This window comes from Pogoniulus pusillus, unplaced genomic scaffold, assembly GCF_015220805.1.
Source record: "Pogoniulus pusillus isolate bPogPus1 unplaced genomic scaffold, bPogPus1.pri scaffold_66_arrow_ctg1, whole genome shotgun sequence".
NCBI classification, from domain to species: Eukaryota; Metazoa; Chordata; class Aves; order Piciformes; family Lybiidae; genus Pogoniulus; species Pogoniulus pusillus.
In genome coordinates, this window is record NW_026974715.1 from 278,900 (window position 1) to 306,060 (window position 27,161).

General features: G+C 60.0%; 2 long non-coding RNA genes across 4 annotated transcripts; both read right to left on the minus strand.

The window, feature by feature from the left end:
• Window positions 1-1,716: 1,716 nt before the first annotated feature.
• Window positions 1,717-3,218, minus strand: LOC135174492 (uncharacterized). Its single transcript, XR_010301943.1, has 3 exons — window positions 3,155-3,218; window positions 2,403-2,524; window positions 1,717-2,089 (listed from the first exon to the last, which is right to left on the minus strand). It is a non-coding gene; the product is annotated as an uncharacterized LOC135174492 (long non-coding RNA).
• Window positions 3,219-16,621: 13,403 nt separating this feature from the next.
• Window positions 16,622-27,161, minus strand: LOC135174488 (uncharacterized). Of its 3 annotated transcripts, none has more exons than XR_010301936.1 (6): window positions 27,087-27,161; window positions 25,985-26,327; window positions 25,260-25,506; window positions 24,997-25,164; window positions 24,415-24,508; window positions 16,622-17,091 (listed from the first exon to the last, which is right to left on the minus strand). It is a non-coding gene; the product is annotated as an uncharacterized LOC135174488 (long non-coding RNA). The 3 variants fall into 3 exon arrangements; XR_010301937.1 differs by lacking the exon at window positions 16,622-17,091 and adding an exon at window positions 22,339-24,009; XR_010301938.1 differs by lacking the exon at window positions 16,622-17,091 and adding an exon at window positions 24,031-24,111.

Below are 27,161 nucleotides of genomic sequence, written 5' to 3' on the forward strand. Positions count from 1 at the left end.
CAGCTGTGAGAAGCACAGAAGGTTTATGCACGTAGGGATGAAGAGAGGGAGAAGGCAAACGCTAAGGTGTTTGTGGCAGCAGCGCGGGAAGGTCAGGGGCAGAGGAAGGTTGAGACTGGAGGTGTGGGAGGAAGGAAAGAATGGGTGAAGAAACCTACGGCAGGTGGAGCCTGCCGGTCCAAAGCCACTGAATGCCATTGCTGGGGGAAGAAAGGACACACGAAGCAGGAGTGTCTGAAGAGGAGGAAAGGTTCAGAGGTGTTTCAGGCAGCAGAGCAGTGGGGAAGTCAGGGGCTCTGTTACCTGGGGACAGAAGCACCAACGGAGCCCTGGAGAGAACTGAAATTAGGTCCCCAAGGGGAAGTGTTTGATTGCTTTCAGTTGATACTGGGGCAGACAAATCTTGTCTAAGCTGTCTCCCCAGGGGATGTAAAGCAGGAAGGGACACTGCCCAGGTAGTCGGAGCTAAGGGGGAGGGATTTAGAGTGCCGACAGTTCCCCAGGTAAGGACTGAGTCTGGAAGCAAAGCAGCAGCGAGTGAGCTGCTGTCAGTGCCGGGGCAGGGCACCATGCATTAGGCAGAGATTCACAGGTTCAGGTGAATATGGGGGCAGTGCCCACTGATGGGGGGATGGAAGTGAAAGTTTTGAGTCTGACACTGGAAGATGAGCAGAAAACAGACCCACAAGTGTGGGCTGGGGAGGGACACTTGGGACAAATCCAAATGGCTCCTACAAAAGTAGAAATGAATAACCCAGGTTGTCCCATTCCAGTTCCACTGTGCTGAATCTCCCTGGATGGGGGAAAAGGACTAAGGCCTGTAATTAACAAACTAATCCAGCAAGGAACCCTGGAGCCTTGTAGGTCTCCTCATAGTGCACCAATCCTACCAGTGAAGAAATCAGATGGGACACAGAGGTTAGTGCAAGGCCTTAGGGAGGTAAAGAAAAGAACAGCCACGAGGTTCCCAGTGCTCCCCAAGCCTTAGACTTTGCTAAGCCAGGTACCCCCTCACTTAGGCTGGAATAGTGCAACAGAGCTTAAGGATGCATTTTGGCCCTGCCCACTTCTGAGAAAAGCAGGAATGTCTTTGCATTTGAGTGGGAAGGTCCAGAGACAGGGAGAAGGCAACAGCTCAGGTGGGCAGCGTCCCGCAGGGGTTCATGGAACCTCCCAACTTGTGTGGGCAGGCTTCAGAAACCTCCTCTGGAACCTGGAGCTCCCAGGGGGATGAAATCAATCCTGCATGTTGATGAGTTGCTTAGGGCAGGAGAAAAACAAGAACAGGTCCCAATGGCTACCATGCCACTGTTAAAGTGTTTGGGGCAGAAAGCAGTGGAAGTGTCTAACAAAAGCTTCAGTTTGCAGAGCAGGAGGTTAAGTACTTAAGGCATTAGCTGGTTCAGGGCAGTGAAAGGCTGGGCTCAGAAAGAGTGGTGGGGATCTTACCACTGCCAGCCCCAAAAAGCCAGAAGGAGATTAGACAATCACTAGGATTATTAGGACAGGTTATGGATGTCAGAATGTACCCAAAAGGTTACATTCCTGTGTGAAAAACTTACTCAGAATGTAGCTAAATGGACTAAAGGAGATGAGGAGAAGCTCCAAGGGATAAAAGAATCACTGATGGAGGCTCCTGTTTTGAGCCTCCCAGATTTAAAAAGCCCACTCCTTTTGTCTGTAAATATTAAAGGCCAAGTTGCTTGTGGAGTGTTGTCCAGGAGGAAGGGGCAGCTCACCTGTCTGAGCTGCTGGATCCAGTGAGCAGGGGATGGGCTGTTTGCTCACAGGCAGCAGCAGCTACTGCCCCTGCGGTTCAAGAAGCTGGAAACAGAACATCTGGAGCAGTCCTGAAGGTTTGTACTGCCCATAATGAGAGGAGTGCATTGAACCAGAGAGCTGAAAAGTGGCTGACCCATGCTAGAACCTTGAAACTCGAGGCCATGCTGTTAAATAGCAGAGAATCAGCATCAGGGTAACCAATAACTCAAACCTGGCCCAGCTTTTGTACGGACATGCAGAGGAGGGATCTCAGCTGGAACAGGACTGCAGAGATGGAATCACAGTGCAGCCAAAGGTAAGAGAGGACCTGGAAGAAACAGAATTAGACATGGGAAGGAAGCCATTCACTGATGGTTCACCCAGGGCAGAAGAAGGGCAAAGGCATTCAGGTTATGCTCCAACAGATGGGGACTCTCTGCAGGTTACAGGGGCTGGGACGTTGAGTTCAACTTGCTCGGCACAGGCTGGTGAACCATTTGCTCCTATGGCAGGGAAAGGCAGGGATGGGGTTTGCAGATGCCAGATATGCTCACAGGCAGGACACACCTTGGGCAACATTTGGAAAGGAAGGGGCTTTATGAACACACAGGGGAAAGGGCTGTGCATGAGGAATTAATCACCTGGGTACTAGAGGCTCTAAAAGGGCCCAGTGAGACAGCTGTGGTCCATGCAAAAGGACATCCAAAGGGAACAGCTCTGCATGTACCTGGCAGTAATTTGGCTGATCAGGCTGCAAAGGTGGCTGCAAGACAAAAGGAGGTTCAGATTCTCAAACTGACCACTCAGGGGGACCCCAAATGAAGCTTTTCCAAATAGGAGTGAGAAACTATGTCTGAAACAGGGGCAGAGCTGAAGGGTGAGCAATGGAGATGAGAGGAGAAGCACTGAAGCTGCCAAAAGGATTGGCCAGACAAAGCCTGCAGCGATTCCATGAGCAGAGCCAGTGGGGAACTCGGGCACTATGTGCTCAGCTCTTAAACAACCTGGGTGCAGAGGCACTTCTGAGCTGGCCAAGCAGGCTCCTGCAGGATGCTCAACTTGTCAGAAGAGTAACAAGAAAGCAGTGAGGCAAGCCCCTCAAGGGGCAAGTGTCTGGGCTCTAATTTCAGTTTCCAGAGACTCAGATAAATGTGATAGAACCAATAACAACTTTACAGAGTGCCCTTCCCTCCTGCCCTTCTTTCCCAAAAGAAAGGGATCAGATGGAGAGAGAGAGAGAAGGAAGCACACCCAAGGAAGTGAAATCTCACTCGATTTGGAAGCCAAAAACAAAAGAAAAGTTCAACAACAACTTAAAAGTGGTATCTGAGGTAGGGAAGTTACAAAGGACAGGGAAGGGAAAACAGCAAATGCAAAATGGTATAAACACAACCTGACTGTGCTGGGGATGGTTTTGTCCCCTCCTGGGTGATGGCCACGTGGTAGAACAAAGAGAGCCCAGGAGCAGATGGTGATGGGGGTGATGGGGGATGCAGGGGGAGAGTGAAACAGGAGGTCCCCCTGCTTTTAGGGGACAGAAAGGGGGAGTGAGCTAAGCATCACCTGGGGGTGTTCAGACCCACCCCATGGGAGGGGTCAAGAGCACCTCGGGTCAGGTTCAGGGTTACTCCCCCTGGAGGGTTAACCCTATACAGGAAGGAATCTCAGGTGGCTTTAAAGCCAACAAAGCCCACAGGAAGCACTGCAGTCCTCTCTAGGCAGCTGCTGCCATCAAGGGCTCACCTGTCCCTGCCAATATGCTCAGCTGCAAAGCAGTAGACATTAGCAGGCACCTCCAGGGTCAGGGTGGTCGGGGGTAAGTGGGGCACTTTCTCCTCAGATGCTCAGGCAGCAGAGCAGAACTGCCTCTGCTTCCCAGCACCTCACATCTGGGAGATCCTTTGGCCATCTCTTGAGCTGGAGAGTGCACAACATTGTCAGCAGAAGCTGTTACTCCAAGGGAATGAGGTGACAGAAGATGAACCAGACTGATTGTGTGGCTAAAGAACGTGCACAGTTCTGCCCTAGTCACACACACACGGCCAGGGCTCAGGGTCTGGCTGTGGATGCCATGAGAAGGGACTCCCAGTGCCCAGCAGCTGACCAAAAGGGTGAGTCAATGCAGAGCAGTGCTCTGGGCACCTTGGTGTGGTCACCCAGGGGCAGCTGCAGCCTCCTGAGGCAACAGAAAGTCTCAGGAAAAACTCACCTGTCCCAAAAATGAGCTTTGGTGTGCAGGACCCTGGGCCCTGCCTCCTCACCCTTCTCCCACTCTGCCTCACACCCCAGACAGTTTTCATGGTCCTGTGCCTGTGCTCTCCTGTGTCCCTCTGGCTGTCTCTGGGCAGTGCCTGGCAGCAAGAGCACTGTGCTGGCTCCATTGGGGTCGTCACCTTAGCACAGGGAGCAGAGCCACCTGCAAGGGCAGACCTAGGCACCCCTGGAGCAGCTCACTGGCAGCTCAGCAGCTGCTGCTTTCTGTTGTGCAGCCTCAAGAACTCAGATGTCTGAGGAAGACTTCCCAGAGTGCTGAGCTTGAGCCCTGCAAGGCTCCAGCCAGAAGGGCAGAAGGTTGTTGGTTCTCTCCCATGGCAAAGTCCCACAGTGCCATTTGTGTGGTGGAGGGGCAGCAGCCCCAAAACTGAGGCTTTTCTATGCCTCTGCATGCCCAGACCTGCTCTGCTGCCAGGAGCCACGAAGCAGCAAACCAACTGCGTAACCCACACACGCCCAGCCCCTGTGCCCCTGGGGTCTGCCCAGGTAATCTCCTATTGGGAGGGTCCAGGCACATCTCTGCTGCCTACTGGGGCAAGGTTTGGCCTATGGCCAACCTGATTGGTCATGTTAGATGCCCAACAAGCCACAAATCTCGGCCCAGAGCCTATAAAGAGGGGTGCACAGCAGCACCACGTGGCCAGTCCTGTTCAGTCTGTTCAGACAGTCCAGACTGTTTCCCAGTTCAGAAGCTTAGAGCATTTTAGACTCAGCTCTGATCCACAGCAGCATCCTGCTGCCCTGACCTGCTTGCATTGGCCTAGACAGGATCAGGCCTCGCTCACTCACAAGCATTACAGAGGCTTAGACCTCGTTCATTGATCTCAAGGCGCAGCCAAGCTATCTGCAAGCCCTCTGAGAAGCAGAGCACATTCATGCCTGCACCATACATGTATGGGGAGCTGAGACCCCCTGCCTAAAGCCTGGAGCTATCTTGATTCATACGGAGTTAAACCTCCATGCAGCATGGCACAGACCCTGCTTGCCCGGCATAAATACTGCTTGCCAGCTATCCTGTAACTCTGGAAAGACCCAGAGCCAGCAGACCCCTTGCCAGATGGTCTGCACACCTGCAAACGCAGCCTGCTAGCTGCCAGCCCCTGTCAGAAGAAACACAGACAAATCCTTCTCCTGCATCGGGAAAAACCTGCCAGCTGATCATCCCTGGACACACAGCATCCAGAAGAAGAAGCAGCACCGAGGCAGAGATCACCCCAGGAGTGAAGGTTAGAGAAAACTCAATTTACCCCAGAGACTGGGAAAACCCTTATCAATTCCCCCTGCAAGCCAGGACACATCTCCAGCTCACCAAGACCCCAGTACTGGGCACACGCTGAGACAGATTCCCGGGAGGGTGATTTATGATTAAGACTCAAGAGCATCACACCTAAATAAGCTTTAATACCTTTGTGATATAAGTGATCTCTGTCTGAAGAGCAGACACAGTTTCAGCCCTTGCTGGGCAAACACTAGGGTGGTTAAGAGGCATTAAGCCTAAGAATCTTTCTCTCTGTCTATAATTGTTAATAATTTGATATTCCCATTTAATAACCAATCCCTGTAAATATATCCCAAGCTATTTTCATAAACTTGCAAAGGAACCCTGGATTTCATAGTGGTTGGGGTGGTGTAAATTTGTAAATATTAATTTTAATAAAGAATTTTATAAAAAATCAAAACCTCCTCAAATTAATTTCTCACCTCCCCCTAACAGGGGAGGAATAGAGAAATCCCCTCCACGACAATTTGGGCTTGGATGTCAGGCACCAAAGCTTCTCTGTGCCCCATCCCTGTGGCTGCTTTGATGTCAGGCACCAAAGCTTCTCTGTGCCCCATCCCTGTGGCTGCTTTGATGTCAGGCACCAAAGCTTCTCTGTGCCCCATCACTGAGGCTGCTTTGATGTCAGGCACCAAAGCTTCTCTGTGCCCCATCCCTGTGGCTGCTTTGATGTCAGGCACCAAAGCTTCTCTGTGCCCCATCACTGAGGCTGCTTTGATGTCAGGCACCAAAGCTTCTCTGTGCCCCATCCCTGTGGCTGCTTTGATGTCAGGCACCAAAGCTTCTCTGTGCCCCATCCCTGTGGCTGCTTTGATGTCTGGCACCAAAGCTTCTCTGTGCCCCATCCCTGTGGCTGCTTTGATGTCAGGCACCAAAGCTTCTCTGTGCCCCATCCCTGTGGCTGCTTTGATGTCAGGCACCAAAGCTTCTCTGTGCCCCATCCCTGTGGCTGCTTTGATGTCAGGCACCAAAGCTTCTCTGTGCCCCATCCCTGTGGCTGCTTTGATGTCAGTCACCAAAGCTTCTCTGTGCCCCATCCCTGTGGCTGCTTTGATGTCAGTCACCAAAGCTTCTCTGTGCCCCATCCCTGTGGCTGCTTTGATGTCAGGCACCAAAGCTTCTCTGTGCCCCATCACTGAGGCTTCCTCGGGTGAAGTTTGCTTCCCATTCCCACTTCTGCTCAGCAGGAGGGACCAGAGGGAGGCCTGCAGCCAGCACAGGGCATCCTCAGGCGCTGAGCCTGCGTAGCCCAAACTGCTTTTGTTGACATCATCCCTGCAGGGCAACAGAGACAGCACTGCTGCTGTGCTGAGCTGCACCTGAGCTGCTCTCTGCCTCTCGCAGGCTGTGTGGGACCCTACGAGCACCAGGAGGTTCCACTCCTGCAGCAGCAGCAGCAGCAGCTCTGACGCAAGCAGCTGAGGGCAGGAACTGTCCAGCTCCAGACCCTCGGCATGGAGCAGCAGCAGCTCCACTCCTCACCCTGCCAGCCTGACCCTCAGCTACAAACGGAGCAGCCTGAACCGGTGGTGCTGGCAGATGTCCCTGTCCTGAGCTGTGCTCTGGGGTCCCTCTCTGCTGGCCCACTCGAGGCTGGCAGCTTTTGGTGCTGTTTGTCTACTCTCCAACCAAGTCAGTGCCTGTGATGGAACATAATGTGTTTTGTTCACTAGAAGCAGGGTAATAGGAAGTTAGCCACCTGAATCTGGGCAAACATTCTATGCCAGTAGGTACTTGTTTAATAAGCTTTAAGTTCCAGGAACCCAGGCCAGAGGTCTACCTTACCTGAGAAGGATTTCCCGCCCTCCTCACAGCGATCCCCAGGGGGTAGAAGAAGACCCCTCAGTGCCAGCAACACCCATGCGCAGAGTGCTTGTTTATCACAGCAGGGACCTGTCAGCGCGGTAGAGCGGACTATGAAAGGGAGGAGCGGAACCGGCTCGGCAGTGGGCGGAGCGGAGACTCCCCTGTCGTCCAGCGCTGAGTTTTGCCTCTTATCCTGCTTGCTCCTTGTAATCAATCAAATTCTGACTGGAACTTAAGATTTTTGCCTTCACAATTTACCACAGTGCCCACAGGGAGTGCTGTGCCTGAACCTGCACCTTTAGGGATGCGGCAGGATGAGAGGGGAAATGCATCTGTGGCAGGCTCAGAGCTCCAGGACAGGATGTTCTCAGCCTGGGGCCGCACTAAGGCTGCCAGCTCTGGCTGCTGGGTGCCAGCAGGAAGAGGAGCAGCCTGGCACCACCCCCCAGGCCCCCTTGGAGGCAGAGCTGTCGCTGCTGCCAGCTGCTGAACACGACCTGGTTGGTGTCGGAGCTGCCCCAGCCCCAGGCGCATCCTGTGCTTCACTGCCGCTGCCTCGCACCGCTGCGGCTCCGCAGGGCCTGGGCTCTGGCCTGTGCCGCTGGCTGGCAGCCAGGAGCTGTGCGGGTGCCCCTGCAGCGCTCCCTGCCAGCCCCTAGCTCTCCTCGCCGCTGCCATCGCTGCGCTGCGGAGCTCTGCCCCGGGCAGTGCCAGCCACGGGCGGCTGCGCGGGGCCGTGCGTGCCTCACAGCCCTGCGCCGGCAGCGGCGGCGGCGGCGCCAATCAGGGGCGCGCAGCTCGGGGGCGTCACCGCCGCGCCGCGGCCGCGCCCTGCCGCGTTCCGGCCCCGCCGGGGCGGGAGAGGTCCCCTGGGGCTGGCGCGGTCCCCTGGGGCTGGCGCCGGTGCCGCAGGCGGTGCGGGGGGGGCGAGCGGCGGCTGCCGCTGCTGCTGCGTGCCGCGGGGCTGCAGGAGCTGTCGCTGCCTCTGCCGCCGCCGGCCTGGCCCCGCCGGGCGCTGCGGGCGGCAGAGCGGAGCCGTCGCTGCTGCGGGCGCTGCCCGGTCCCGGTTCGCATCGGCAGCTGCCGGCACCGCACCCCCGGGCGCAGCTTCTCCTGCGGCTGCCGCCCGGCGCCGCGCCCTGGCTCCGCACGCCCGCAGCCGGAGGCGCCGCCGCCCGCCCCCCGCCGCCTTGCAGCTGCTGCTGCAGCGCTCCCGGCCGAGCCCGCAGCAGGAGCCGCCGCTCCCCGCACCGCCTGTGCCGCGCCGCTGCGGGCAGGGTTCCGAGCGCCCCGGGGCGGCGGCGAGCCGCGGCCAGGGCACAGGGTGGCCGCGTCAGGAGCGCAGGCGTTCAGCGAGAGCCTCCTGCGGTGCCCTGGAACAAAGAGAGGTGCAGGGAGTATGGGCACAGGGCTGCGGCGGTGTGCGGGCAGGGTGCGGGACACGGTGCTGGAGCGGCTGCGGAGGAAGCTTAGAGGAGAGTTTCTGCCCCACTCCGAGGCTGCTCTGAGGGCACCGCAACTGTGCCTGGGTGTGCGAGAGCCTGGGAGCGAGCAGCGAACGTCAGCTTTGCAGGACCCCTGCGGAGCTGCCACGCGTTTGCTGCCAGCAGCTGCCAGTGCCAGAGGAGCTGAGTGCTGCCATCCATGCCAGGCTGCCTGCTGCCACCGCCGCCCCGGGCACTGGCTGCTGGAGCTGCTGCCATCCATGCCAGGCTGCCTGCTGCCACCGCTGCCCCGGGCACTGGCTGCTGGAGCTGCTGCCATCCATGCCAGGCTGCCTGCTGCCACCGCCGCCCCGGGCACTGGCTGCTGGAGCTGCTGCCATCCATGCCAGGCTGCCTGCTGCCACCGCCGCCCCGGGCACTGGCTGCTGGAGCTGCTGCCATCCATGCCAGGCTGCCTGCTGCCACCGCTGCCCCGGGCACTGGCTGCTGGAGCTGCTCTGTGCCGCTGCAGAGGGAACACAGCACAGGCACCTGCAGCAAGCTCTGGCAAGAGGAGAGGCTGCTGAAGCTGCCAGCCAAAGGGATCCATCGCCCCTCAGCCCAGCCAGCAGCAGCAGAGCAGAGGGAAGGGTCAGCAGTGGGACAAGGTGGTGCAGGGAAGGCTCCAGGGAGAGCTTAGAGCTGCATCTGGCTATGGGCAGGGAGCTGGAGGCAGGCTGGGGAGGGGCTGTTTGGAAGGGCTGTGGTGACAGGAGAGGGGCAGTAGCCTGACAGTGGAGCAGGGGAGGCTGAGGCTGGGCATCAGAAGAAGCTCTTTGCACGGAGGGTGGTGAGATGCTGGAGCAGGTTTGCCCAGAGATGTGCCTGAGGAGCCATCCCTGGAGACACTGCAGGTGAGCCCTGCTGTGGCCCTGGGCAGCCTGCTGCAGCTGGAGGTGTCCCTGCTGCCTGCAGCAGCTGGACAAGGTGAGCTTTGAGGGGCCCTTCCCCTGGCTGCATTCTCTGAGTGCTCTGCTCCTGGCAGGGACCAGCCCAGCCCTGGCCCCACGCAGGCCTCACCTCAGGAGCACTGTGGCTCCCCTGGCCCACTCGGTGCCAGCTGCTGGGTGGGCACAGCAGCAGCCCTGCCCCCTGCAGCAGCCCTGCCCGTGGGTTTGAAGCCATCCCTCAGGCTCTGCTCTGGGCCACAAGGCTGAGAGGTGAGGCCCCCAGGGAGGGCTGGGTGGCAGGAGGGGATGCCAGAGCAGGCAGGTGCAGAGCAGCCTCTCGACTCTGCCCCAGCAGCGCAGGGGCAAAGGCATCAGGACCCCCATGGCTGGGGGCTGCAGAGCTGGGGGCTGCCATGAGACAGCCAAGCCAGCAAGGAAGGGAGAGCCAGAGGCTGGCAGGTCTGGGGAGCAAGAGGGCTGCTGGCACAGCCTCCAGTCTGAGCAGGGACTCAGCATCTGAAGGGGGCCTAAGAACTGCTGGGGAGGGACTTGTTAGGCTGCCAGGCAGTGCCAGGAGTGGGGGGAATGGAGCAAAGCTGAATCTCCCCACGAGATTCAGGCTGGAGGTGAGCAGGAAGTTCTTCACCATGAGAGTGGTGAGAGCCTGGAATGGGTTGCCCAGGCAGGGGGTTGAGGCCCCATGGCTGGAAGGGTTTAAGGCCAGGCTGGCTGAGGCTCTGGGCAGCCTGCTCCAGGGTAGGGTGTCCCTGCCCATGGCAGGGGGGTTGGAACTCGATGGTCCTTGTGGTCCCTTCCAACCCTGACTGATTCTGTGGTGATCTTCTGGCAGTTGCCAGGCTGGAGCAGAGCCTTGGACCTGTCCCCTCCTTCCCTTCCCCTCCTTTCCCCCCTGGGCAGCTCGGTTCCCCTCCTGGCACTTGCCTTCAGTAAAGCTTTGCTCCTTTGGCTCTGCAGAGCTGCTCTGGCTGCTTCTTGCCTCCCCCTGGGGCACCCTGGGGCTGGGGCTCCCTCTGCCTGCGCCTGGACCGGGCCCTTCCTCCCGGGCTTGGGCTCCAGTGTGGCTTCCCCCAGCTCTGCCATCCTGCCAAGGCCGCTGGGGCTGCCTCCTGCCCCCTTGGCAGTGCCCGCAGGGGCTCTGGCTTGCTTGCCTGCTGTGCCAGAGTGCTGCTGAGGGGAGCTGGAGGCTGCCTGCCCCCCAGCTCCTGCTGCTCTGCCCAGCCACTGGGGAAGGTTCTGTGCTCTTTGCCCCTGGCTCTGAGCCCATCCCTTGGGCACGGTGCCAGAGGGGGTCATAGGCACAAAAGCAGGAGGGAGGAAGGTTGCAGCCCTGGGGCTGTGTTTTGAGGCTGCAGAGTGTAGGCCAGCAGGGGAGGAGAAGATGCCTGAGGTGCTGCAGTGCCCACACTCAGGAGTAGTCCCCCAGGGGCAGCTCCTTCCTGCCTGGAGGGCTGCCAGCTGCCATAGAGGGGATTGTGTAAACTCAGCACAGAGAGGGCAGTGTGACGCCATAGAGAGGGCAGTGTGACATCATAGAAGCGACTCTGTGACGTCATGGAGTGAAATGTCTGAGGTCAGAGCAGGGACTTTGTCTGGTGCTGGAGAGGGCTTTGTGACATCATGGAGCGGAACTTAGGGCAGCTCAGAGAGGTCTGTGTGATGTTCTAGAAGGCATTGTGTGATGTCATAGCCAGGGCTGTGTGACATCATAGGGAGGATTTTGTGCTGTCCTGTTGAGTGCCGTGTGACATCCTAGAGGAGATCATGTGACGTCATAGATGGGTCTGAGCGATGTCATAGAAGGCGTTCTGTGACATCAGGGACAGGGCTGTGTGACATCACAGAGGGGATTTTGTGACCTAGAGAGGATTTCCTGATGTCATAGGGAGGGCACTGTGACATCACAGAGTGGATAGTTGTGACATCATGGAGTGGTCTCTGTGAGGTCATAGGCATTCTGTGACATCATACCATTTGGTGCATGACATCATAGAGAGGTGACTGTGACACCATAGGTGAGATCGTGTGACATCATAGGGAGGTCTGTGTGACGTCACAGAAGGCATTCTGTGTCATCATAGGTTGGGGTATGTGACATCACTGAGAGGATCTTGTGATGTCATAGGATTTTCTGACATTCTTGGGCAGGCACTGTGACGTCATAGAGGACATAGTGTGACGTCACTCTGATGCTTAGATGTGCAGTGCTGGCACAGGCCTACATTTGAGCAAGGCTCTAAGTGAGCAACAGCTCTGTGCAGAGCCAGGAGAAGGCCTCTGGGGGAGCAACAGCAAATCTGGGTGATACCAGAGCCAGGCTCTGTGTAGCATCTGAGCTGAGCTGCTCTGCTGCTTCGTTATGTTTCCTTATGGGATCAGTAGAATCATAGACTCAAGCAGGTTGGAAGAGACCTCCAAGCTCACCCAGCCCTGGCCAACCAACCAGACCATGGCACTAAGTGCCCCAGCCAGGCTTGGCTTCAACACCTCCAGGGATGGTGCCTCCCCACCTCCCTGGGCAGCCCATTCCAATGCCAATCACTCTCTCTGCCAACAACTTCCTCCTGACATCCAGCCTAGAGCTCTCTGTAAGCATCCCAGCACAGCTACTCCATGGAGCAAAGATGTAAAGAGGGCCCAGTTTAGGAGTCTGCCCGGGGAGGTGCAGAGGCACCGCAGATAGTCAGGGCCCTGCTGCCACATGTGGCACAGCACCTTCTAGGCAGCTGCACTGTAGGGAAGCTCAGGGCAACAGTTCCACCTCAGTGGCACATGGGCAGCCCAAGCCTGGAGGGTCCGAGGTGAACTGGAGGGGCAAAGTGTGCTCTGGGTAGTCTTGAGCAAGGAACTCAGCAGTGGCTGCCCTGAGCCAGAAGCTGCCAGGCTGCAGTGTGGGTGCGGCTGGAGGGCAGAAGCAGCTCCCTTAAGTGCCTCTCTTCAGGCAGCCACTTGTAGAGGCAGGCAGAGCACAAGAGCCCATGGAACCCTGCAGCAGGGAGCTGTGCAGCTTTACTTGCCCCCTGAGGCAGGGGAAGGAGAGCAGGGCTGAGGAGCAGGGATGTGCTGCTGGCACTCTGCTCATGCGGCTGTGCAGAGGGCTCCGTGACCAGCTCTGGGCTGGCACTTCACCAGCTGGGGGCAGCTGTGTGCAGAAGGAGCTCGAGGCTTGCTTGGGGATCCTGGCAGTGCAGATGTTGCCTGCAGCACTCTTCCTGCAGCTCTGGCACTGGAGAGAGCCTTCACTTACACACTCTGTGAATCACAGAATGGTTCAGGCTGGGAGGGAGCTTCAGGAGCATCCAGCTCCAACCCTCCTGCTGTGGGCAGGGACACTGTACCCTAGAGCAGGCTGCTCAAGGCCTCATCCACCCTGGCCTTAAACACCTCCAGGGAGGGGGCATCCACGAGGTCCTGTTCCAGTGTCTCACCATCCTCACTGTAAAGGATTTCTTCCTAAGATCCAGTGAAAATCTCTTCTCTGCCAGCTTCAATCCATTCCCTCTTACCCCATCACTACAAGCCCTTGTAGAAAGTCCCTCCCCAGCTCTCCTGTAGTCCCCTCCAGGGACTGGAAGGCTGCTGTAAGGTCTCCCTGAAGCCTTCTCTTCTCCAGGCTGCACAGCCCCAGCTCTCTGCAGCTGCCCCCATAGGGGAGGTGCTCCAGCCCTCTGGTCATCTTCATGAGCCTCCCTAGAACTGCTCTTTGTTCCATGCTTTCCCTTGACAGAGCTGTGTGAGAAGGCAAACCTGCAACCAAGGGAATGCTCTTCACATTCTGGCACTGACAATGTGCTGCTGCTGACCCCAAATGCCACCTCTGAAGAGCTGCTGCTGCAGCTTGTCTCTTCCTTTTGCTCTTCTACAGGCAGTTGTCCGCTCAGGTGTTCTGATGCTTCCTCTGCTTGGTGGAGCTCCTTTCCTGCTTGCTGACAGATTCCTCTTTCTGAGCTCTGTGGGGCTTCAGCAGTAAATCAGGGTCTGAAGTGAGAAGGATCTGGCTTGCTTTTGTCTCTGTAAGAAAGTGTCCCTGCATGGTTTTACGTGTGACAAAGCATGGGTGAGCCCTTTGGAATGATTCCATCCCCCCTGGATGAAAGGAGGTGCTGCCTACTGGGGTTGTCTTAAACTGAGAACCTTAAATCTCTGTTACTCTTTCACTACTGCTGTAGATAGTGAACCACTGAATATGTCTTGCATCCTATAATGCTGAGCCAATCAGGTCTTGCTCTCACTGGACAGCAGTGCTTTTACTCTGTCATCTGTAGCTCTGGGGCAGTCCTGCTCAGCGTCAGACACGCAGGAGGTCAGGGTGTGCCCTCATGGAGTGATGTTTAATCCAATGCACCAGCAGGGAAGACATTTGCTCTGGCATGAGTGGCTGTGGGAGAGCATCATTGTACTCCTCACTCACACTGCTCCCATCTGCTCCTTGCTGCTCTCCAGCTCCTGCCTGGCAGCAGGGTCAGGGCGCTTGGTCCGTGTGACACAGCAGCCAAGAGGAGTCTCTGCAATCAGCACTGATGAGGCCATGCCCAGGTACCTCTGGAGTGTGCAGCTTTACACACAGACACTGGGTCTGACTGAGCAAAGGTAGCTCCAGTCTCAGTGCTCCTGCTCTGTTCCTGCAGCTGCAGGACTCTCTGGCCTGCACCCAAGAGGCCAGTCCCTGCCTGAGCAGTGTGCAGCTGCTGGGTTCAACGAGGCACACTCAGAATCTAAGCACAGGCATCCTGCTCTCCTCGACAGTGCCCCTCTCTTGCAGGGTCTTCATGGCAGAGCCCACAGCTGAGTGCTGTGCTTGAGGCAGCTGCTGGAGAGAGGCAGTGCAGACTGTTTGCTGTGGCTCAGGAGCCTCTCGCTTGCCTGCAGCCCAAGTGGTGCCTCCTGTGTCTGCTCTGCAGCAGCTCCCAGCCCCATCTCCCATGTGGACATCTCAGCAGTAAGCTCTGGTGGCAAAAGCATGAACCAAGCTCCTGGGAAACTGCTGCTGTGGGACACTAAAACAAGGAAGCAGCAGGGACTTGCTGGGCTTATTTCCTCCTTTCTGAGCAGGAGTCTCTTCTGTCTCAATGTGCAGGAGCCTCTTCTTAAGGGAGGCTGAATCTCTTCTCCACACCCTTCGTGTTCCTCCTCTCCCTTGTACCACATGGGAGGTAAAACAGAAGAGTGAAGTAGCAGCTGGGTTTAGGGGGGTTGGGTTTTGGCAGGGTTTTTCACAGTCCATAGCCTTGTTTCTGTCCTGCCTGTGCACTTTGTGACTGGGAATGTGCTCAGTGCACTGAAGCATCTTCTCCATTGCTTCAGTTCAGATAGGTCAGGTTGTGTCAGGGAATCCTCATCCCATCCCTCACCTCTGTCCTTAGGGAATGCTGCCCCTGACATGGAGGAGGAAGCAATGCCCTCAAGCTGATTCCCTGCCAGGTGTTTTTGCAGCCTTGCAGCCACAGCCAAGGAAGCTGTGGCTTGGCTGAGGGGAGTTGTTGATTTAGTGTCACAGCAGCAGCCAGCTTTGAAGTTTGTGGTCATCAGAGCTGCTGCTGCCAGAGGAATTCTTGCTGCTGGCTGCTGCCTTTCCTCCCTGCCCTGCAGATCCTTTCCTTTCCAGCTGCAGTTCTCCCTGGAGCCTGAGCCCATTGCTATTCACTGCACAGTTTTCAAGCACAAGGGCAACCTGCTGCTGCTGGGGGCTGCAGATGGGACTGTTGGTCTCTTGGGCAGGGAGCAGAAGCACCTGGGGGCATTGCTTGCCAGCAGCTGAGCAGGAGCCTGCAGTGTGCCGGGGGGCAGAAGCCCAGGGGCTGCCTGGCCTGGATCAGAGCTGGTGTGGCCAGCAGGACATGGGCAGTGATTGTCCCTCTGCACTCAGCACCAGTGTAAAGGGTAACCCCTCCTGGAGAGTGGTCTTGGCCCTGACCCCAGGTCCTCCTGACCCCTCCCTGGGGTGAGTCTGCACACTGCCAGGTGTGGTGCTTGGCCCACTCCCACTGCCCGTGTGGGACCAGAGGAGCTTCCTCTTCCTCTCTCTCTCGCCTGCCTGCCTGCTCAGCAGCATCACCACCCTGCTCCTGCTGCTCTGTGTCACCACCTGGCTGCAGCCCAGGGGGCAGACAAAGCCACTGCCATCAGATCTGGCTGTGTTCACAGGGTCTGTGCCTTCTTCTCCCTTCCCTACACCTTCTGTAACTTCCCTGCCTCTAACACCTTTCTTTGACTGTTAACATTTTCTTCTTTCCCCTGCCAGAGTGCAGTGAGATTGTTGATTTGGGGGTGCTGAGCTCTCCTCTCTCCATGGCTAACTCCTTTGCTTTGGGAAAGAAGGGGGAAGAGGGAAAGGCTTCCTATAAACTGTTCTTGGCTCTGTTCACTCTCTTGGAGTCTCTGGGAAGTTTAAACTAGAGCTGAGACAAGGAGGGAGGCTGCACCTGGAATGCTGGGTTGAGTTTGGGACCCCTCTGCAGTGCAGACACTGAGGTACTGGAGTGTGCCCAGAGAGAGGCCAGGAGCTGGCAGTGGGGCTGGAGAACAAGGCCTGGGGGCAGTGGCTGAAGGAGCTGGGCTTGTTTAGCTGGGAGCAAAGGAGGCTGAGGGCAGCCCTGAGCATTCTCTGCAGCACCTCAAAGCAAGCTGCAGTGAGGTGGGTGTTGGTCTCTTTGCCCACGTAGCAAGTGATAGGACAAGGGGAAATGGCTTCCAAGTGCCCCAGGAGAGCTTTGGGTGGGTTGTTAGGGAAACTTCCTTCCCTGGAGGCGTTCCCAAGCACTGGAACAGGCTGCCCAGGGAAGTGTTGGCTCAGCAGCCTGGGTGGCATTTACAAGAGGTATGGCTGTGCTACACAGGGACAGCTTTCAGTGGTGGCTTGGCAGTGTGAATGGTTGGACTTGATGCCCTTACAGGTCTCTTCCAAGCTAAATGATTTTGTCCTCTCCAGGCTGTCCTTGTGCTGGAGGCGTTTTTAGGCCTCCCTGTTTTGTGAAGGAGAGATCTGCTTCTGGCCTGGACACTGGGGTGGAGGCTGCAATCAGATGGTCTGTGGGAAGAGAGCTGCCAGAGCTGCTTGGATGGAGTGGAGAGCAAGGGGAGGAGGAGAAGAAAGGTGGCTGTGGGCCCTGGTTGCAGAGTGCCTGCAGCTGGCAGAGAGCCTCTCAGCAGCCCTGTACAGCTGGAGGAAGAAGTGAGCTCCTGAGAGGCAGTGATCTGTGGCCAGTGCAAAAGCCCCACGTGCTGGAGGGTAAGCACAGGCTGCTGGCGTTGGGTCACTGCCTCCAGGCTGGCTTAGAGGGCTGGGATGGAGACCTTCTGGAGATGAAGGCCTTCAGCTGTGGGTGAGTGCAAGGTGTGCTCAGTGCTGGCTGCCCCTCAGACACGCAGCAGCAGGAGTGTGCCATGGGCTGGAAGGCTCCCGATGGGGAAGGCTACTCCGCTGAGTGCAGCTACACTGAGAACAGTCTCCAGCACAGGTGGGGATGGCAAGGTGAGCTCTGGCTGACCTCCTGGGGGTGAACATCTGCCTTGGCGCTGGGTACTGCCCTGCTTTGAGACAGAGTGAGCTCAAGGGGAGAGAGAGAAGGAAACCAGAGCCCTGTGGGTTGAGACAAGGAGAGTTTAATGCAAAGTAACTCAATGTACAGCACCTTCTGAGCAAGCAAAGCAAACCAAGGCAGCAGAACACACTCAGCAAACAAAGCAGCAAGTGGCAAAGGGCAGTGTCCAAGCCAAGTGAAAGAGACACAGACCCCAACCCAGAGAGTGGAAGAAAGCCCCCCACAGCTGAACTCCAAGCCTCCCCACCCTCTGCTGCAGCCAGCACTTGTGCTACAAAGCTGGCGTGAGCAGCAGGGCAGCAGATTCTCATCAGCAGGCTGAACAGGCTGCCCCAGCTGCTCCCTGCCAGCCCAGAGCAGCACAGGTGTTTGTTGTAGCCTTGCTCCATCAGTCTCGGCCAAACCAAGGCCATGGCATCTTCACAAGACCTCCTCAGCTCTTTTGCAGCACAGCTTTGGGGGGCTCCAATTAAGACACAAAACTGCTGATGTGGCTTGGGTGCTGCAGTACCTGGGCCCTGAAGCTACTGAATCAGCTTGCAGTAAGCCAGGTGGCTCCCCCGCCGCTGGGGACAGCAGCAACAATGCCCTCAGCCTCTGGCGGCTCTGCAGGCTGCTCACTGCAGTCTTAGGGTTGGGGGTGCTGCACAGCACCCATCTGAGGAGGGGACTCAGTGCCCCCTGGCTGCGTTTGCAGATGGCACCACATTGGGTGGCAGTGCTGACCTGCTGCAGGGCAGGAGAGTCTGCAGAGGGATCTGGACAGGCTGCATCAATGGAGCAAGGTCAGGTGTATGAGGTGTAACAGAGCCAAGTGTGGGGTCCTGCACTGGGGTCACACCAACCTCAGGCAGCACTGCAGGCTTGGGGCACCTGGGGGTGCTGGTGGCATGCTGGCTGAGCACGAGCCAGCAGTGCTGGGGCAATACACACAGGCAGCAGTGCCTGTGGAAGCTTGGCACTCTTGGTGCTCTGCAGCCTGTGTTGGGTCAAGAGAGGCCCTTAGAGGTGTCCCAGGGCCATCCTCTGTGAGGAACAGTCACTTGGCTTTCCTCCCAGCCCACTGGACTTGGGGCTTTTGTCCTCTCCTTGCCATGCCAGTTCATGCAATGGAACATCCACAGCAGTGGCTCGAAGGTGTCTTGAGCAGCATCTTCCCAGCGCAGCCACAGGTCCCTCTGTGCTGTGCGGGGGCAGTGGCTACAAGCAAGTCCAGTTCCCTGGAGCAAAGCTCTTTGCTTTTGGCTCTGAGGGCACCTCCACGGTGCCCTCTGCTCCTGCTGGGGGAGTCCTTTTGAAGGTAAGCCTGAGGTGCTCTCAGTGCTTCCATACAAGCTCCTGTAACGAGGTTGCAGCAGCAGCAGCAGCAGCCACTGGCAGTTGGGAAGCAGCAGCTGCTCTCTGTGCAAGCTGCTGCTGGGTTCATGCACTGTGCACTGTAGCATTGCCTGCTGCTGAGCAAGGCTCTGACCCCTCTGCTGGCATTTGGCTCTCTGGCTGCAGCTCTGCAGCACTTGTCCTTAGGGTCTAGCTGAGCACAAAGCTCAGCTTTCATCTTTTAATCTATTGATGCAGCTCAGCTCAGTGCAAAATGTGTGCCTGGTGCCTGCAGCTTCTCTTTACCCTGCCCTGTGAGCTTCCTGAGGCTGTGTTAGCCTCAGCCTGATCCAATCTTCCCCTTGGGGGCTGCAACCCAGACCCAGGCTGAATGCTTCCCACTCTCCAAACTGCTGTGCCACAGTAACAAAAGGTTCCCGGTGCCACAGCCCTGCCCTGCCTCCTCTGGGCTCAATGCCCAGCAGCAGAAGCCATTGCAAGGCAGAGTAGATGCAAAGGTTCCTTTGCCCCTGGGGCATTCAGGAGCAGCTCCGCTAACAGGAGCTATAGTTGAGCCCCAGCCCCCTCCCACCGCCTCTGTGTGTCTCCTCCCCCCGACACTCCTCCCCCTCTGTCTGACCCCTCCCCCACCCCCCCCACCTGTCTCACTCCTCCCATCCCCCTGCCCATCTATCTGCCCCTCCCTGCCCCTCGCTCTCTGCCCCCCTCTCTTCTCTCCCCTTCTCTTTTCTCCGCTGGGTAAATGTGTGCCTGGGGCCTGCAGCTTCTCCTTACCATGCCCTGTGAGCTTCCTGAGGCTGTGTTAGCCTCAGCCTGATCCAATCTTCCCCTTGGGGGCTGCAACCCAGGCCCAGGCTGAATGCTTCCCACTCTCCAAACTGCTGTGCCACAGTAACAAAAGGTTCCCGGTGCCATAACCCTGCCCTGCCTCCTCTGGGCTCAATGCCCAGCAGCAGAAGCCATTGCAAGGCAGAGTAGATGCAAAGGTTCCTTTGCCCCTGGGGCATTCAGGAGCAGCTCCACTCACAACAGCTATAGTTGAGCCTTATTTGCTTGGCCTCAGCCCCTGCTCTTACCCTGCCTCCTGCAGCCTGCGACTGCTTCTCCGTGGCCGAAGCAGCAAAGTGGGGAAGATCTCAGCGTTGTGCTTCATTCCCTATCAGCATTCCCAAGGGAGTCCCCAGCAGGCTTTGGCTGGGCTGCACCGCAGCCAGGTGCTTGCAGGCGTGGGGGCAATGCCTCTGCTGCAGAAACCTGCCCCTGAAATCTGAACTTTCTGCCTTGCAGTCAAAGAGTGAGGAGAAGGTTCTGGAGAGCTGCCTCTGCTTGGCAGGACACTGAGCTGCTCTTGTGCCAGTGCACTGCAGTGCAGCCATGGGCTGTGGCAGCTGCCTCACTGCCTCCATGCATGGCAAGGTTCAATAACAACCTCACTGGCTCCAGAGTCTCAACGTGGGCAGTGCTGCAGGGGCCAGAGCAAGAGCCGTGACAGAATCGCTGCCAACTGCACAGCAGCAGCTGCGTGGGACAGAAGGCAGCAACAGTGCTGCTGCTGCCGGCAGCTTCAGCTCTGCAGAGGCTGAGGTGGAGCCGAGGCAGGCGGCAGCACAGGGCCTGGAGCTCAGCTGGGGCAGAGTGGGAAGAGCTGTGCCAGAGCAGAGCTGTGTGCGGGCAGAGCCTTTGCTGTGCCCTTGGCTCCTCTGCCTCTCTCGGCCCTTTCTTCCTGCCGCAGTCTCTGCCCCCACCCCATCCCCTCACAGCCTCCTGCCCGCCCCCCTCCCCTGCCCCCCTCCCTCCCCCCTCCCACCCAACCTGTAGAACTCCGCCCCCAAACCCCACATAACTCCGCCCCCACCCCACCGCCGGTCTAACTCGGCCCCCACCCCCACCAAACTCCGACCCCCACCCCCCCGCCTTCTAACTCCGCCCCAGCCCCCCGCCTGTCTAACTCCGCACCCACCCGCCTCGCCTGCCATGACTTCCGCCCAGGCCCCCCGCCTTTCTAAACTCCGCCCCCACCCCCCGCCTGTCTAACTCCGCCCCCCACCCCCCCCTTCTAACTCCGCCCCCGACCCCCTCCCCGCCTGAACTAACTCCTCCCCAGCCCCACCTAACTCCGCCCCCACACCCCCGCCTGACTAACTCCGCCCCACCCCCCCGCCTGACTAACTCCGCCCCCACCCCCCGCCTGCCTAACTCCGCCCCCACCCCCCCGCCTGCCTGACTCCGCCCCTGCCCCCCGCCTGACTAACTCCGCCCCCACCCCCCCGCCTGACTAACTCCGCCCCAAGCCCCACCTAACTCCGCCCCCACCCCCCGCCTGTCTAACTCCGCCCCCCCCCCCCGCCTGTCTAACTCCGCCCCCACCTCCCCACCTGTCTAACTCCGACCCCCACCCCCGCGCCTGCCTGACTCCGCCCCCACCCCCCGCCTGCCTGACTCCGCCCCTGCCCCCCGCCTGACTAACTCCGCCCCCACCCCCCCGCCTGACTAACTCCGCCCCAAGCCCCACCTAACTCCGCCCCCACCCCCCGCCTGTCTAACTCCGCCCCCACCCCCCCGCCTGTCTAACTCCGCCCCCGCCTGCCTAACTCCGCCCCCACCCCCCCCACCTGTCTAACTCCGACCCCCAAACCCCTCCTGTCTAACTCCGCCCCCACCCCCCCACCTGTCTAACTCCGCCCCCCACCCCCCTGCCTGCCTGACTCCGCCCCTGCCCCCCGCCTGACTAACTCCGCCCCCACCCCCCCGCCTGACTAACTCCACGCCCACCCCCCACCTAACTCCGCCCCCCCCCCGCCTGTCTAACTCCGCCCCCACCCCCCGCCTGTCTAACTCCGCCCCCCCCCCACCCCCCCACCTGTCTAACTCCGACCCCCACCCCCGCCTGCCTGACTCCGCCCCTGCCCCCCGCCTGTCTAACTCCGCCCCCACCCCCCCGCCTGTCTAACTCCGCCCCCGCCTGCCTAACTCCGCCCCCACCCCCGCCTGTCTAACTCCGCCCCCACCTTCCCTCCTGTCTAACTCCACCCCCACCCCCCCACCTGTCTAACTCCGACCCCCACCCCCCGCCTGTCTAACTCCGACCCCACCCCCCGCCTGTCTAACTCCGACCCCACCCCCCGCCTGCCTAACTCCGCCCCCACCCCCCGCATGTCTAACTCCGCCCCCACCCCCTCGCCTGACTAACTCCGCCCCCCACCCCCCCGCCTGTCTAACTCCGCCCTCATCCCCCCTCCTGTCTAACTCCACCCCCAACCCCCCGGTCAAACTCCGGCCCTCACCCCCCCGCCGTCTAACTCCCGCCCCCAGCCCCCCCCCCTACTCCGCCCCGCACCCCCCCGCCTGTCTACGTCCGCCCCCACCCCCCCGCCTGCCTAACTCCGCCCCCACCCCCCCGCCTGTCTAACTCTCTGTCCCCACCCCCCCGCCTGTCTAACTCCGCCCCCCACCCCCCCGCCTGCCTGGACTCCGCCCCCCACCCCCCTACTAACTCCGCCCCCTGCCCTTCACTCCTCCACCCCCACCCCCCCCCGCCTGTCATAACTCCGCCCCCACCCCCCCCTGCCTGTCCTAACCTCCCGCCCACACCCCCCCGCCTGCTACTGCCCCCACCCCCCCCGCCTGATAACTCCGCCCCCACCCCAGCCTGACTTACTCCAGCCCCCACCCCCCCGACTGCCTACCACCGCCCCCACCCCCCCGCCTGTCCTACCTCCGCCCCCCCCAACCCCCCCGCCCCTCTCTCTGACTCCGCCCCCACCCCCTCCGGCCGGTGGGCGGTAGGAGGCAGAGAGGAGCAGGGCAGGGGCTGAGACAGGGGCAGGAAGAAAAGGGCCGAGAGAGAGGCAGAGCAGCAAAGGCAAGCAGCAGCTCTTTTCCCTCTGCCCCACCTTAGCTCCTGGGCACTCTGCTGCCGCCTGCCCCTGCCCCACCTCAGCCTCTGCAGCAGCCCTGCTGTGCCCCCAGCAGCTTCCCTCCCGCTGCTCCCCACCGCTGCCTAGGCCAGCACAAAGCTCAGCTTTCAGCTTTTTCATCCAGTCCTGCAGCTCAGCTCAGTGCAAAATGTCTGCTGCTGCCTGCAGCTTCTCTTGACCCTGCCCTGTCAGCTTCCTGAGCCTGGGCCAGCCTCACCCTCATCCGCTCTGCCCCTTGGAGGCTGCAGCCCAGGCCCAGGCTGAATGCTTCCCACTCTCCAAATTAAACCCTCCAGCTCTCCAGAGTAACCTTTTGTTGCTGTGGCACAGCCCTGCCCTGCCTCCTCTGGGCTCAGTGCCCAGCAGCAGAAGCCACTGCAAGGCAGAGTAGATGCAAAGGTTCCTCCACCCCTGGGGCACTCAGGAGCAGCTCCAGAGCTGAGCCTTACTTGCTTGGCCTCAGCCCCTGCCCTCACCCTGCCTCCTGCAGCTGCTGCAGCTCAGCTGAGGCCAGCAGCCTGCGACTGCTTCTCCGTGGCCCATGCAGCAGTGTGGGGAAGATCTCAGCCTTGTGCTTCATTAGCAGTGGGGAGAGGGACATGGAGTCCCCAGCAGGCCAGGTGCTGCTGCCTCTCACTCCTCTCCTTGCTCAAACCTGCAGGGGGCCCAGCAGAGCGAGGGAGGTTCCTCTCCCTTCCTACTCCGCTCTGCTGAGGCTCTGCAGAAGAAAGTGAGGCTGGAGCAGAGGCCAGAGCCAGCACAGGGCCTGCTGATCAGGTGGCACAGACTGGCCAGGGCTGTGCCAAACCAGAGCAGTCTTCTGGCAGAGCTTTTGTGGTGCTTTTTCTTTTGCCTTCTTTCTCTCCCACTCTTTCTCTGCCTCACTTTTTCTCTCCTCGTTGGTTTTTGCCTTTAGCATTGCTGCTTTCTTTCCCTCTCTTTTCCCCTGCCTCAGCTCTGTCTCGCTGTCCTGTCTCCAGCTCTGTCTCAGCTGGGCTGCTGCTCCTTGCTCCTCCAGACCACAGTGGCCTGCATCCTGCTGCTTCTCCCTCTCACGCACACTCAGCTGCCATTCACTCTCTCTCCCCATCCCTGGCCTCAGCTCTGCCTCATCCAGAAGCACCTCCAACCTGCAGGCAGCAGTTGGCCTTTGCCATGTGCCCATGCAGGCAGCACAGCTGTGCCGTGCTCCATGGGCCAGCAGTCAGTGACAGCAGCCAGCACTGCCCCCAGCACCACACCCCACACGCAGGGCCTCAGCTTTCCCTGAAGGCAGGCAGAAAAGCCTTCCTGCCCTCCCAGGGGCACTGCAGGCAGCCTGCACCTGCCAGGCCCTGTGCAGCTCTGGAAGCCCAGGGGCTGATGTGCAGAAGCACCTTGCAAGCTCCAGGGCCAGGCCTGGCTCTGCTCGCAGGCAGCTCCCTGCACGGGGGCACAGCAGAGCTGGGCTCAGCTCCGCTTCCACTCAGGGGCACTGCTGGAGAGCAGCACACAGCCAGGCCTGCTACCTTGTGCCTGCCCACGGCCAACTCTCTTTGCCACGCTCCAGCCAGGAATGCCTCCCTGCAGCTTGCCATCGAGGCCAGGTCCTCCGGCTCTGGGCACTGGCAGTGAGTCCCTTCTTAGTCCTGGACGTTCATCTTTGGAGGTCTGCTCGCTGCAGTATGGAGCTGCATCTTCTGGCCAAGGCATCCACAGGCACTGGAGCAGGAAGGTGAGCACAGTGCAGGCAACTAAAGAACTCCTGTCACGCTCTGGGCCTCCAGGGGCAAACACCCAGCAGCACCAGAGCCCAAGGAAAGCCTGCAGCCAAAAGGACCAAATCCCTGTCCCACAGCACTGCCTCAAGTGCTGCCTGAGCTCCCAGCCTCGGCCCTGCTCCAAACTGCAGCATCCCTGCCAACTCCTTCACAAGGATGCCATTGCCTGGCACTTGCTACCATCTCACCACACAACTCTCAAAGCCACACAGCTGGGCAGCAGGCCAGGAGAGCAGCCTCCAGGCAGCAGGACAGAGGAACTCATCTCTCCCAGGCTCTCCAGGAGCACCTCGCCTCCAAACCACCCCACACCAACCCCCAAGCAACCAGGCTCTGACTGGCTTACCGAGGCAGCAGCTTGCAGGTCTTTATGAAGGGCTGCAGTGCTCCTGGCTTGCTCCTGGGCTGTGCTGCTCAGCCTGCAATGTTCACCTTGGACCCTGACAAGCAAGCACAGGCCTCAGCACAGAGGTGCACAAGAGCACAAAGCCCCAGAGAAGCCTGGGACACAACCTCCCCTACAGCAAAAGCAGCTCTGGCCACCCTGTGCTGCCTTGCTGGGACACAAGAACACAGAGAGCAGAGCCTGGCTCCACTCTGAGCTCCTCACCGCTGCAGGCCTCCTGCCAGCTCTTGGACAGACGCAGTTCCCCTGCAGGCATCCTCCAGGTGGCCCTGCAGGTTTTGCCCTGCTGTGTCAGACCCAGAAGCAGTGCTGGGAAATAAATACACCTGTCCTCCTGCTCCAGTGATGGACAAAGGGACCTCACTCTCAGGCACCTCTCTAACTGCAGGCCCCAGGCTCACAAAACAAAGCTGAGTCACTCCCAGGTCACTCCCTCTGCTCTTGGGGCACAGTTGGCTCGAGTGCACTCAGACAGCTGTGTAGGGCAGCCACCTGCTGCCAAGAGAGAGGCTTTCTCCATACCTTAGCTTCAGATCTCTCCAGCTCCTCCTGCAAACTGACATTCTCCCTCTGCAGCTCACTGCTCTTCTGCTGCAGGCAGCTGCTGCAAAGCTTCTGGGCTTCGTGGGAGGACTCTGCCAGAGGCTGCACTCTGCCAGCGTGCACAAGCTCCTGCTGCAGCTGCAGGACCTTTTGTTACAGAAACGGAGTTCCATGAGCAGGGAGAGGTCAGGCAGAAGCACACAGGAGGAAAGAGGCTTTGACTCAAGGCACTGTGTCATTACCTGGCTCTTCAAAGTGCTCAGCAGAGCAGGGCAGGCGATTCTGCCCTTCTACTGCACTCTGCTGTGGCTCCTCCTCACCTGCTGCATCCAGCTCCCCAGCACAGGGAAGGCATCAACCAGTTAAGAGCGGGTCCAGAGAAGGCCACAGAAGGAGACAGGGAGCTGGAACAGCTCTGCCACAAAGGAAGGCTGAGCTACAGCTCTTCAGCTTCGCCTGAAGCAGGCTGCTGGGGGATGTCATTGCAGCCTTTCAAGGGAGAGAGATGGAGAGAGAGACGTTAGCGAGGGCTGCAGGGACAGGACAGGGCCTGTACGTGGCATGGGCAGGAGCTGGGGGCTGCAACCGTGCAGCTGATGGATGGAGGTTCCTCTCCCCTCCCAGTGCCCTCTCTGCAGGCAGAGGACAGCAGCAATGGTTTGCAGCTCTACTGAGGGCTTTCTGCTTGAGGCTCTGCCCCTTGGACTCTGGCCTGACTCTGAAGGACGCCAGCAATGTCCATGGCTCATCTGAGCCCCTCAGAGTTCAGCGATCCTCTAAGGGGCTATGGAGAGGCCGACAAAGGCAGCCAGAGCCTGGCCCCAGCTGGGAAAATCCCCTCAGCTGTGCCCGTGCTGCCCTTTGCCGGCTCTGCCAGCCGAGGCCGTGGCAGCTTTGCCACGGGGCACTGCCCACCCCCACTGCTCCTTCGCCCCCAGCCTCTGGGCGCCGACTCTCTGCCACTCACCTCTGCCGGCTGGGAGAAGCAGAGGCGATGCAGGCTGCCGCCGCTGGCGTCTCGCTGCCGCTGGGCTCCACCGGCAGCCTCCGTCGCCGAGCACCGCGGCCGGACGCCTGCAGGGCTCGGGGCGGCTCCCGCCGGCGGGACGGAGTCGGACGGCAGCCGCCGAGGGCCGTGGCGAGGCTCGCCTGGGCCGGGCCGGCTCTGCCCCCGGAGCCGCTGCCAGGCGTCTCAAGAGCCTCGCTCGCCGCCGCCTCTCGGTGCTGCAGGCTCCTGCTTTGCTCCCCTGCCTCACTGGCGGCTGTGGGGCTGAGAGACTCCGAGCTTCGCCCTGCCCCGGCTCTGCGCTCTGCAGGCAGGAGGAGGCAGTCAGCTGAGCACACAGCACCAGCGTCAGCCACACAAACTCCTCTGCCCGGGAAGGTGCCTCTTGCTCAAGGGCCGCAACGGCGGCCAGCGGCGCCCCACAACGGCGGCCAGCGGCGCCCCACAACGGCGGCCAGCGGCGCCCCGCAACGGCGGCCAGCGGCGCCCCGCAACGGCGGCCAGCGGCGCCCCGCAACGGCGGCCAGCGGCGCCCCGCAACGGCGGCCAGCGGCGCCCCGCAACGGCGGCCAGCGGCGCCCCGCAACGGCGGCCAGCGGCGCCCCGCAACGGCGGCCAGCGGCGCCCCGCAACGGCGGCCAGCGGCGCCCCGCAACGGCGGCCAGCGGCGCCCCGCAACGGCGGCCAGCGGCGCCCCGCAACGGCGGCCAGCGGCAGTCAACAGCTCTTCGCCTCACCGCCGCGCTCCGGCGGCTGCACTGCGCCCCGGCTGCTATGGCAACAGGGCCGCGGACGCGCAGCGGCACTGTGACAGCAGCAGGGACAAAGAGGGGAGTGCCCAGGGTGGGGCAAGAGAGCAGACAAGGGGCAGAGCCCACCCGGGCCCAGAGCGGAGCGGGGGCTGCCTGCGCCCCCCCTGCTGCAGCTCGGCCAGCCCAGGCCTGCAGGCTGCTCTCCACCAGCACCCCCAGGGCTTTCCTGCAGGCAGCAGGACCCCAGCACACTCCCACCCGGCCTGACATAGCCCCCGGGGCCCCGGCACACGCCGCCCCCAGGCACTCACCGCAGCCGCTCCGGTCCCGCTCCGCTGCCAGCTCCCAGCACCCCTCTCCGGCTGCTTCCTCCGCAGCACTCTCCA